The sequence below is a fragment of the Canis aureus genome, chromosome 10 (genome assembly GCF_053574225.1).
Source record: "Canis aureus isolate CA01 chromosome 10, VMU_Caureus_v.1.0, whole genome shotgun sequence".
Classification (NCBI taxonomy): Eukaryota; Metazoa; Chordata; class Mammalia; order Carnivora; family Canidae; genus Canis; species Canis aureus.
Window position 1 is genome coordinate 20,609,519 of NC_135620.1, and position 12,252 is coordinate 20,621,770.

The 12,252-nt window shown below is 36.3% G+C and overlaps 1 pseudogene; it reads left to right on the plus strand.

The window, feature by feature from the left end:
* Positions 1–1,689: 1,689 nt before the first annotated feature.
* On the plus strand, positions 1,690–12,044 carry LOC144322816 (developmentally-regulated GTP-binding protein 1 pseudogene; annotated as a pseudogene).
* The last annotated feature ends 208 nt before the right edge of the window (positions 12,045–12,252 follow it).

Here is a 12,252-nt window from a genome sequence, read left to right on the forward strand (position 1 = left end):
TTTGCACCTTCTATAAGCCAAGCAGTGTTTTACGCACTACAGATACATCACTGAACAAAATATTGAAAGCCCCTATGTTCATAGAGCTTATTTCTGGGTTAACACTAGGGTGGTCAGGTAAGGAGATAAAATTAATCCAGTAAACATATGTATGATATAATAGACTGGCAAATATTATGAGGGAAAAAATAAGCAGAATAGGGAAATAGAGTCTAAAAGACGCTACTATTTTAGAGTTGAGAGGGAAGATATTATTTTTGATACATGAGTTGCCATTCAAACTGTGGATAATATGATGAATTTAGTCCATCAAGAGCATTTTTTAAACAAAATGTAGAACAGAATAAATTCAACTTGAAAACAAGATGTCAGAGTTCATTGCAGAAAGTAAACATAGTTTTTCATAAGGTATTTCCTTCATTGTGAATACATGTTTATGTGTACTGAATCATAAAGTCATTCATATTTCTTTCTATGTGTCATTTTTAAAAAGGTGATTATTTTGTTCTTCTTGTTGTTGTTTGACACTCTGGGGAACCAGCAAGGTGGCCACTGAGGCAGGTGATCAAGGACTAGGAGAAAGTGGATGGAAATGAAATCAGAGCTGGGAATGTACCAGGACACCTACAGAGCTCTATGAGCCATGGTAAAATTTTTGGTTTATTATAAGTGAAATGGGAAGCCATTTGAGAGTTTTGAGCAGAGTAAACATAAACTGATTTACATTCTAGAAGGGTCATTTCGGCTGCTATATCAAAATAGATTGTATGGGAGCAAGGACTGAAATTAAAATGGAACATAGTTTTGGATCAATAAGAGTAGAAATTGGATAGAGAATTTCTGAATCTTGGAATCATAGCAGTAGAATTTTAGACTAAGAGTAGCCTAAAGATTATTTATGTAGCCTCCAATTCTCCTATCCAAATGCTTTTCCTGCAAACTACTCTATTTCTATACCACTCTAAAAGATGAAAGTGTTCTGTTTCATCTACTGAAAAGGTAACCCAAAGTAGTGTAATGAAGTAGTATGCGTTGAAGATTGGGATCATAAGGGTAAAGGAAGTAAAATTTTGAAAATTGTTAATGTACTTTTTCTATTGTCTTTATGAGCACATGACCATATGAAGCATCCATTCATCAGAATGGAGATGAGCATCTATTAGAAAGGAATACAAAGTGAAAGACTAAGGTATTATTCAGCTTCCAACACTCAGCAACAGAATTTTGCAAATAAGCTAGTTTATTGTAAAAGTATTGTTCAGAATTCCTTAATTTTTTTATTTCTTGTTTCAGAAGAAGATATGTTAGGCGAGCAAGGCAGAGGAAGTGGGGAAAGACCACTCTTTTGGTTTTGGCAAAGGAAGAGAAAAGGAAAGAGAAGAGTGAGAAACATGGACTTATACCTCACATTCCCACATGCCACACACACACAGCTCACACCACACATATGCACATACCACACACATCCCATACAATTTCACATCGCACACAGTCTTTAAGACCCTAGAAACAAAAGGTCCTATCACAGGCTGCTGCTGTTGCAACCTGGGTTACAGCCACATCAATTTAGCAGATCAGCAAGGTCAGACAGAGGTAACTATTACACTTGTTTCCAATGTGGCATAGAAGCAGCTGAAAGTATGGCTAGAACACTTATACCAGAGTGGTGGTATCCTGGACCGGGATGCAATGAGGGTGATACGACAGACCACATTAGGGCTTGGAAACCCCAGCCAGACTTTAGAAGAGTCTGTGGCTCCATTGGAAACTGAGACTGAGGCTGGCAGGTAATGACTACCAGGCCTTGACCAAACCAGAGAGCCCAGCTTGGGCTTGATTGATGATTGTTCACCAGGGCAAGCACATCCAGGTGAACCCTCATCCAGAAAACCAGAGAATACTGAGGATCTCATAAGCAGAACTCTTCTCTACCTCTCTGAAGCCATCTTATAGTGTAAGTGGAGAGTCTTCTCAGAGAATCCAAGAATTTAATCTAAAAGAGTCTAAACATTACTATGTAGAGTGTCCTTTTTAATTCATAGGTTAGACTAAGCTTGGACTAGTTATAGATTGGGGTTTGTCCTCATTAACAGGAAGGCAGTAACTTGGGGATAAAGAACCAGAATGTTTTCTGGCAAAATAAATAAAGTAAATTTTCTCTGCATATGCAAGGTGCAGTGTAAGCTAGATATTATAAAAGCACTACACCATTTGTTACCAGCTATTTACTATATGTATGCCTAGCCTAACTGGCTCCTAAGTTTGTAACCTTAAATACTGCTCCCCATTTCTGTTTAACAACAAAAGTACAGAAGAAAGATGCCATTATAAGCCAAGAGCCATAGAGATGCCTCTACTGGATTCAAGGGAATACTTTGAGTTCTATAGATAAATAGGCTTAGGCATGGAGACAAGTGGCAAGGCAGGAAGTACATTTTCAGACCCAGATATTTGGAAAGGTATCAAATATGAATCTGAAGAAGAGTTATTAGGAGCCTTCCACATGCCAGCCTCTGGGGATGCCAAGATAAAGTAGCCTGGAGATCTGGAGGAATGGGTACCCTGGGGCGGAGTGGGGGCAGGCATCACAGTGGTGAGAGATCCACATCTTCACAGAAGTACATGGTAGAAAGTTATACTGCTCCTGCCACTAGCAGTTCCCCCAAACAGTTTTCTGGCACCATCATTTAAAATGGGCCTTTCAATCATGCAGAAAATGGAGCCATCCTGAAAACTCTGATTATTTGTGTCTTTAGGAAAGCACATGTGAGCGCATCATCCATGAATTGAGAATTGCTACTTGCCCCTCCATCTCGCTTACATAGCTCCCTGTCTGCTAATTAAAAATTATTACTTGATAAGTTTTATTCCACAAGTAGAGTTATAAGACCTAATATGTAAACTCTAGAATAATTTAATATAATATATAAAATAAGAAAAATCACACTAAAATATTATCACTAATAGTAAATGAAGAAACATAAATGGGTCTATCTGATACTACCTCTGCTTCATGTTACAGTGAGGAAATTAAAATGATAATAGGAGTCTGACAGAGAAAAGGAGGAGGCTGTTTTCAAGAAAACAAATATTCCAGGCAGCCCAAGTGGCTCAGCGGTTTAGCGCCACCTTCAGCCCAAGGCCTGATCCTGGAGACCCGGGATCAAGTCCCATGTTGGGCTCCCTCTGTGGAGCCTGCTTCTCCCTCTGCCTGTGTCTCTGCATTTCTCTCTCTCTCTCTCTCTCTCAATCTCTATCTCTGTATCTCATGAGTAAATAAATAAAATCTTAAAAAAAAAGAAAACAAATATTCCAACTTTATTGTCTTTTCCAAGGCTATTCCCAGTTTATTTTCAGTTGATACAAGTCAGAAAAAAGTTGCCACAGTCACATACTCAGACAACTCTGTTTCATTTGATTTCTTGGGTTTTGTTTGTTAACAATGACTTTCATCAAAGGAAACTTCAGTGTCAGAAAACTTATTCCTTAAATTATTGCTGTATTCAAAAGTAATCCTTTAACTTCCTCTATACTTTTCCTACATTTTTTAATACTAAAATTTTGGAGAGTTGTGTAAAGCATCATCTCAAATCCAAAGTGTTTATTTTTTTATTTAAATTAAATCCAAAGCATTTAAATCTGTAACAAAATCAGAGTACCCAGCATTTCTCCATAAATATGAAAGAATGTATATGGACCCAGGGATCATGAAAGAAATGCCCATGGGATTCAACTCAAGACTTCTTACTAGAGAAAAAAAATTACTGGAAAATCATTTGGAGAATGTACATCTTTCCAGGATAACTGGGATACATTCACAGACTGGGAAGGAAGCATGGAATTTTTCTTTGAATATCGTGACTTCCCATCTGTAACTAGATTCATGTTGAGTGGCATGTTTTCTCTAGGACTGGGCTTCTCTGTTACTCTGCCAGCTTCTACTGTTCACCTGGAATTATATCTAGAAAAACAGGGAGAATAAGTTTGTCCTTGGTACGAAAAATACTATAGCTACAAACCAGTGACTTTTAAACAAGGATTTTTTAATTAAGTCACACCCAACATGGAGCTTGAATTCACGACCTTGAGATCAAGCACTGCATGCTAAAACAACTGAGCCAGCCAGGTGCCCCTGAACAAGGATCTTAGTAAATAAAAATTTCACACTAATCACACTATCTCTGTATTAGTGGGTGATGGGCTCTATGTTATATCAATTATATTTTGTTTCCTTCCATTTCCTATAAAATGTTATATTTTATGCTTTGTAATTTCCAAATTTTCTATTTATAACATCTGATTATAATCAGAAAAAATTATAACGTGGAAAAATAGAGAAAAAATGTGGTTATATGTCTGTAAGAATCCTAAAGCAGTAACATCACTCAAACTAATTCTTTTTTTTTAAATATTTTATTTATTTATTCATGAGAGACACAGAGAGAGGCGGAGATGCAGGCAGAGGGAGAAGCAGGCTCCCCAGAGGGATGGGAGACTAGATCCCAGGACCCCAGGATCACGCCCTGAGTTAAAGGTAGATGCTCAACCACTGAGCCATCTAGGTACCCTCAAACTAATTCCTAAGGAATAAAGTCATAATACATATCTGGCTTTATAATGGCTCTTCTTGCTTTCTGAAGACTCCTTACTGAACTCCAAAAGACAAAGAGGAGATTTTAAAAGTCGAAAAGTAGTTTTCTAACTTTTAAATAACCAAACTTTATTTTCCACCCAACAAATTCAAAATGATACATCTGTGACCTGGTAGTAAACTAAGGGAACTATGAGTGAACCCTGCAGGCAGACCTGAATTTGCTCTTTGAAAATGTATGTGCATATGTTACTGTTTCCTAGGGTCTTTACCTATGAATATGAAAATGCTGACTTAGCATTCTTTGTAAAACATTTCCTGTGTGACCAGAGTGAAACACTCTGACCTGTCCTATCATGTTTACAATAATATTTAACAAATAGCCAACAGATCATACATTGTAAATGAAATCATGACTGGTAATGTCTAGATGGTTTTGAATGTTACAGTTTTTCAAAATCTTGGAGGCCTTCTGTACTTGGCTTATACCAGATTGTGTTTCTTTTTCTAAAATTTGCTTGGCTTATCAGTATTTAAAATTTAAGATCAGTTTCACTTTCTATGGTAAAAAGAAACCTATTAACACCCCCTATTTAAAAGTTTAGTGTATTGATATAAAATAAAGTTCTTACAATAAAGTTACCTTATTATTCACAAGGTTATTGAAATTTCAAAATGGTGTGTAATTTTTTAAAATTAAGACATAATGCACAGGTTAAATAGTCTAAACCATTAATTAAAGCCTCATATTTTAAACTTGAAAGTAGTTGTCAACTATTTTTCACCTTCCAAGTATAACTAAAGTCATATTTTGGCATAATTTTGAAAAAGGAATATCTTACATTAGAATTCTTCCACATCCACTCCATAGAATAGTTTTTTTTCAGTGATTTCCAGAACATTGGTGAAATTTAGAATTTTAAGTACGTTAAAGATTCTATTCATAATGGAAGAAATTTAAATCGACTTAATGTAAAAAATGAAGTTTTTAATTTTAATGCTTCAACACTAGAAGTTTAAGGAAATGCTTTGTAATTTTTAGAAATCTTACTTAAATATATTTAAAACACAGGAAAAAAAATCTGGAATTGGTACATTGTATCTTTTTTCCTTTCTAAAAAATCAACCAGTTGGCTTTTTTTTTTTTTTTTTTTTTTAATTACAACTAGCTCTAAAGCATCATAGCTTTTTTCTCTTTAAATTTATATATAAATTTTAAGGAGGTTTAATAAAGTTAATAAATAGTACACTTGTTTCTTGGTTGTTAAGAACTGTCCAAAACAATGTTAAATGTCAATAGGAAAATAGTTTTTTTTTAATTTTTTTATTGGAGTTCAATTTGCCAACATATAGCATAACACCCAGTGCTCATCCTGCCAAGTGAGGAAAATAGTTTTTTAAGTCTTCCAGAATATCTTGATGGTTAAAGGATGCATTTAGCACAATGGAGGATGCTTGAGAAGCCAAATGTCAAACGGCTGATGTGACTTGAAATCTACATTGCTGTATAAAAAAGATAGAAATGGATTTTCCACTCCTGGGGTAGCCACCTTATTCCTCCAAATTAAAAAAGTGTTCTTGAGAATGGAAAATATCTTGCTATATGATTAGCACAGAAGATCATTTATTTTAAATATTACCTGAATCTGGAGTGTTTCAGGATAGGGCAAAAGATACAATTTTTGAAGGAAATATTCAGTGTTGATTTAGATCTGTATTCATTTGTGAAACCATTCAGAATGTTTCTGGTCATACCTTTTACTGACAATGATTGTCACACTTGGTTTAATAAAAATTGAAGGACTAGCTGATGAAGTCCTCAGAATTTGCAGTTAATTTATTCTGCAAATGCATAGTGCTGCATAAGTCGGGAATTCTCAAGGGTTTACATGATTACCTGCCTGACTTCCATAAAATTAAGCATAAGCATACGTTCTAGAACTTTGATAGGCTCCTTTAAAATATTTCTCCTTTATCTGTAAAACAACAAGAATGGTATAATAATATTAACCTCATAGAGTGAAGATTAAATGATACAATGAATGCCTGGCACAAAGAATCAACTATTACCTGGATTTTTTTTCTTCTCCCCATAGGATTATCTGAGCATGTGCAGTCAGATACTACTATATGTTATGCCTAACATAATATACTGAGTAACAGGCATTTGATTACTACCTTGTATCAATAATATGAGTAGATAGAATGGAGAAAATAAACTATGACAAAGCAGTGTATTTTCACTGTTAGCTATTAGTAGAATTTAATAAACATTCTTTGGTTTAATTAATAGGAATCTTTAAAGAGTAAACTGAGCTAGAGATTTTATCCATTACCTACAAATCTGTAACAGTAATAATTTATAAGATTAACCTAATGTTTCCCAAGTTTCTAATATCCTAAGTGAATATATACTTTCCTACCTTATGTTTATAAATCCTGGATTTGTTTCTCAGGGATAAAAATGCTCCTATAGAATAAATGGCATAGCTCCTTGGATTTATGGACCGTAAATTCTACAACAAATTATTGCACAGGTACACATAACTGTAAAAAGTAATCCTGATTTATTTAGGGGCAGTTTGTCTTGGTGTACATCTACCTACATACAGCTGAAAAATTTGCTGCTTTCTAACCTAGACATCATTTTTCACACTTGGTTGTTAAGGCTTCTCAAAGCTTGTGCTTTTTAAGAAGAAACAAAACAAAACAAAGCCCAGGAGAGCATTTTTTCCTTGGTTGATTCTTCCAATATATTTATAAGCCTTGGGATTTCTAATGGATCTGTTTCAAGCTCTGGACATCCCCTCTAATGAAATATATTGATCCTCTTTACATTCTTCACAAGGCTAATTTACTACTAAGTGGAAATATGCATGTAAAAATACAGCAAGAGAATGAAAAAAAAAGGGAAAAGTATTTTTCCTTTCTATTTTTATTTTCTGTTTAGTTTCTGTATTTATTTTATAAATATAGTAGTTCTCTATAAATCATTCACAACCCTATATAAATGTGTTATTCATACTGAGCTCAATACATTTGACACCCTGGTATATTTTTCTTCCTGTGATTTAATCTTTAAGCCTCCATTTTACTTAGAATATTTTCCATAATCTCTACTTTAACCCTGCTACAGAGCATTTTCTGGTCTTAAATTATCACTTGGAAAACCATTGGCATCTAGCTACACATCTAAGGCTATCCCTCAATACCCATGCAAATGCTTTTTTTTTTTTTTTTTTTTTTGCGTAGCTCTCTACAAATCTTTCTTCAACCCAGTCTTCAACTTCCCATTTTCCCAAGTCTTCCTCAGTCATCTTGCAACTGAGCATGCATCTGCAGGATTTCTGTACTATCTCAACTTCCCCTGGTGAAACATTGGTTTTCTTGCACTAACCGTAACCAGAGTGTTTCCTGAGGATATGACTTCCTTTTCACCTCTCTTAAGTGGGGATTCCTTTCCCTCATATCTTAGGATTTTAAGAGCATGAGGTTTGTGTAGTTGTACACTTTAGTTCTGCTTGCTACATTCAAGCTGTTTCTCCTCCTACATGCTTCAAAAACATCATTCAGTTGAGTTTATTGCAAAAGTCTATGCCACCAATTAATACTACTTACTGTTGTTCACTGCTGACTTCTAGTTCACTATCTTCAATCAGCGATGGCTTTGGTATCTGGCTTATTCTTTCCTTTATCTTGTAACTTTTTGCCTCTGATTGAACCCAACAATCTTTTCTCTCCATTCCTGTATCTTATTAATGACTAATGTAAAGAAAATTACAGAAAACTGTTAACTGGTTTCAGCACAGATTTTTGAACACCAGTGATCACTCAACACTACTAATCAATCCCATCATATTTTCTCTGCTCAAACGTTTAAGGCTCCCTCTTCCCTCAATCTAGCTAATAACTTCATTTTAGTAATCTAAAGTTAAATAGAAAATATCAAAGGTGAACTCCCTCATCTTCTGGCCAACAGATTTATTATCATCCTTTCTGCATCTGTATCCACATTCTCTGCTTTTCACTTGTTAACCACAACACATGTAGTTTGAAACTCTTCCTTCTAGTCTCTTAAGAATCTGTTTTCCACAGTTGTCCCTTATGCAAAATAAATTTCTCCATTTCATTATGGAATTCTGAGAATCTAGTTCTAGTGTATTTCTTCTAGCTGTGGCTTGTTTTTTCTGCCTCTTTTTATTTAAAAAATTTTTTTTAAATTTATTTATTCATGAGAGACACAGAGAAAGGCAGAGACACAGGCAGAGGGAGAAGCAGGCTCCATGCAGGGAGCCTGATGTGGGACTCTATCCCAGGACTCAGGGATCATGCCCCGAGCCAAAGGAAGACACTCAACCGCTGAGCCATCCAGGCATCCTTCTACCTCTTTTTAATAAAGAGTCTATGATCTCTTTCTTAAAAGAGAGTCTATGGTCATTTTCTCCAAATATTCCCCTTAATTTTGTCTGAAGCCATCCCAACTGGATTTTCACTTCATTCATTCCAGCCTAACATATGATCTCTGCTGGAAAAATGTTTCATGTGTACTTGAGAAAAATGTGTATTCTGCTGTTAGATAGAATGTTTTGTGTATGTCTGTTAGGTCTAATTGTTTTGTAGTGTTATTCAAGCTCTTATTTCCTTATTAGCCCTTTGTCTGGTTGCTCTATTCATTACCAAAAGTGGGGGATTGAAGTGTCCTATTTTTCTAAAGATATCTATTTCTGCTTTCAGTTTTTTCAATGTTTGCTTCATATATCTAGGAAATTTGATGTTTGATATATATGTATTTTTAATTATTACAACTTTGTAAATTGACCCTTTTATCATTATATAATGTTGTTTCTCTCTTATAATAGTTCTTTTCTTAAAGATTATTTTATCTGGGCAGCCCGGGTGGCTCAGTGGTTTAGTGCCACCTACCTTTAGCCCAGGGTGTGTGATCCTGGAAACCCGGGATCGAGTCCCACGTCGGGCTCCCTGCATGGAGACTGCTTCTCCCTCTGCCTGTGTCTCTGCCTCTCTTTCTCTCTCTCTCTCTCTCTCTCTCTCTCTCTCGTCTCTCATGAATAAATAAATAAAATCTTTAAAAAAAAGATTATTTTATCTGAGATTAGTATAGCGACCTTTGCTCTCTTTTGGCTACTATTTGCATGAAATATCTTTTTCCATTCTTTCACTTTCAACCTAGTATGTCCTTAAATCTAAAATGAGTGTCTTTTAGGCAGCAGACACAAGTTAGAAACAGATCCTGTTTTGTTTTATTTTTAATTCAGTTAACCAATCTGTATCTTTTAAATTACAGAGTGTAAGTCCATTTATATTTAAAGCAGTTACTGGTAAGGAATAGCTTACTATTACCATTATTATTTATTTTCTCTATGCCTTTTTTTTAGAAGGGGGGGCTTCATTTACTCCATTTTTGTCTTTCTTTGTATTTAATTGATCTTTCATAGTGACACATTTGGATTCCATATTATTTCCTTTTGTATACATTTTGTAGACATTTTCTTTGTTTTTTACCATGAGGATCACATATAATATGCTAAGGTTAAAGAGTCCCTTTTAAACTGATACAAACCTAATTCAACCATATATAAAAACTATACTCCTTTACAGCTCTGCCCCCTCTCAAAATTGTAATGATACTGCTTTTTATATTTTTGCATGCATTTATTTTTATTGGGGAGCTTTATATTTTTCTGACTTTTATTTACTCTTTAGCATCATTTTGCTTCAATATAGAGGACTCTTTATTATTTTTATAGGACAAGACCACTGGTAATGAACTCCTTCAGCTTCTGTTTATCTAAGAGGGGCAGAGGCAGAGGGAGAGAGAGAGAATCTCTTTTTGTGGGGTGGGGAGAATCTTAAGTGGGCTCAACACTGGGCTTAATCTCATGACCCTGAGATCATGACTTATACTGGAATCAATAGTCACCTGAGCACCTCGCTGTGCAGAAACTTTTTAACTTGATGTAGTAGTACCTATTTATTTTTCTTTTGTTGTCTTTGCTTCTGGTGTCAAATTTAAAATTGTTTACTTTAAAATTTACAAATATGTTTTCTTTTATAAATAATCTAACTTCTGGAAATAGAATAATTTAACTTTTAAAAATAGCTTTATTGAGGGACACCTGGGTGGCTCAGTGGTTGAGCGTCTGCCTTCCGCTCAATGCATGATCCCATGGTCCTAGGATTGAGTCCCTCATCAGGCTCCCCACAGAGAGCCTACTTCTCCCTCTGCCTATGTCTTTGCCTCTCTCTGTGTGTGTCTCTCAGGAATAAATAAATAAAATCTTTTAAAAAATAGCTTTATTGGGGGTGGTAATTTGTGCGGAGGCCACTACGCTCCCCAGCGACCTCCCAGTGACTCACCATCAGGAGCAGTACCTTGGCGAAGATCACAGAGATGGAAGCGAGATGGCTCTGACTCAAAAAACAAGGCCACAGCACACTACCTAGGGCTGTTTACGGCTTGCCTTGCTAAACTTTGTAGAGAATTCATTACCCCAAAAGGTGGTGGTAGTGGTGGGGCAGGAGAAGGTTTTGATGTGGCCAAGACAGGTGTTGTTCAAATTGGGTTTGTGGGTTTTCCATCAGTGGGGAAGTCAACACTACTTAGTAACCTGGCAGGTGTATATTCTGAGATGGCAGCCTGTGAGTACACTACTCTGACCACTGTGCCTGGTGTCATCAGATACAAAGATGCCAAGATCCAGCTCCTGGATCTTCCAGGTATCATTGAGGGTGCCAAGGATGGGAAAGGTAGAGGCCATCAAGTCATTGCAGTGGCCCAAACATGTAACTTGATCCTGATTGTTCTGGATGTCCTGAAACCCTTGGGACATAAAAAGATAATTGAAAATGAGCTGGAAGGCTTTGGCATTCATTTGAACAGCAAACCCCCCAACGTTGGCTTTAAGAAGAAGGATAAAGGAGGCATTAATCTCACGGCCACTTGCCCTCAGAGTGAGCTGGATGCTGAGACTGAAGAGCATTCTGGCTGAATACAAAATTCACAATGTTGATGTGACTCTGCGTGATGCCACAGCAGACGACCTCATCGATATGGTGGAAGGAAACAGAGTTTATATCCCTTGTATCTATATGTTGAATAAGATTGATGAGATCTCCATTGAGGAATTGGATATCATCTATAAGGTGCCTGACTGTGTACCTATTTCTGCCCATCACCACGGGAATTTTGATGACCTATTGGAAAAGATCTAATACTATCTGAAACTAGTGAGGATTTACACCAAACCCAAAGGCCAGTTGCCCAATTATCCCCTACTACAGTGGAGGATTTCTGCATGAAAAATCACAAAAATCTTATCAAAGAATTTAAATACGCTCTGGTCTGGGGTATGTCTGTGAAACATAATCCTCAAAAAGTGGTAAAGACCATACATTGGTGGACAAGGATGTAATTCAGATTGTGAAGAAGTGAAACCTTCCCTTCTGCCCACCTGCTGGGCCAACCATAGCAGCTTTTCCCGTGACCAAGCACCTTATCCCAAACCCCTTCCGGCTTTGGTAGCCAGTGGATCAGGATTCAGCAAAGGGAGATGGAGGCCGTCAAACTGGAACTTTACTTGTCTTACCTTGGTGTCACCTTATAAATTCAACTGCATAAAGGACCTGGTAAGCCAGCCAGC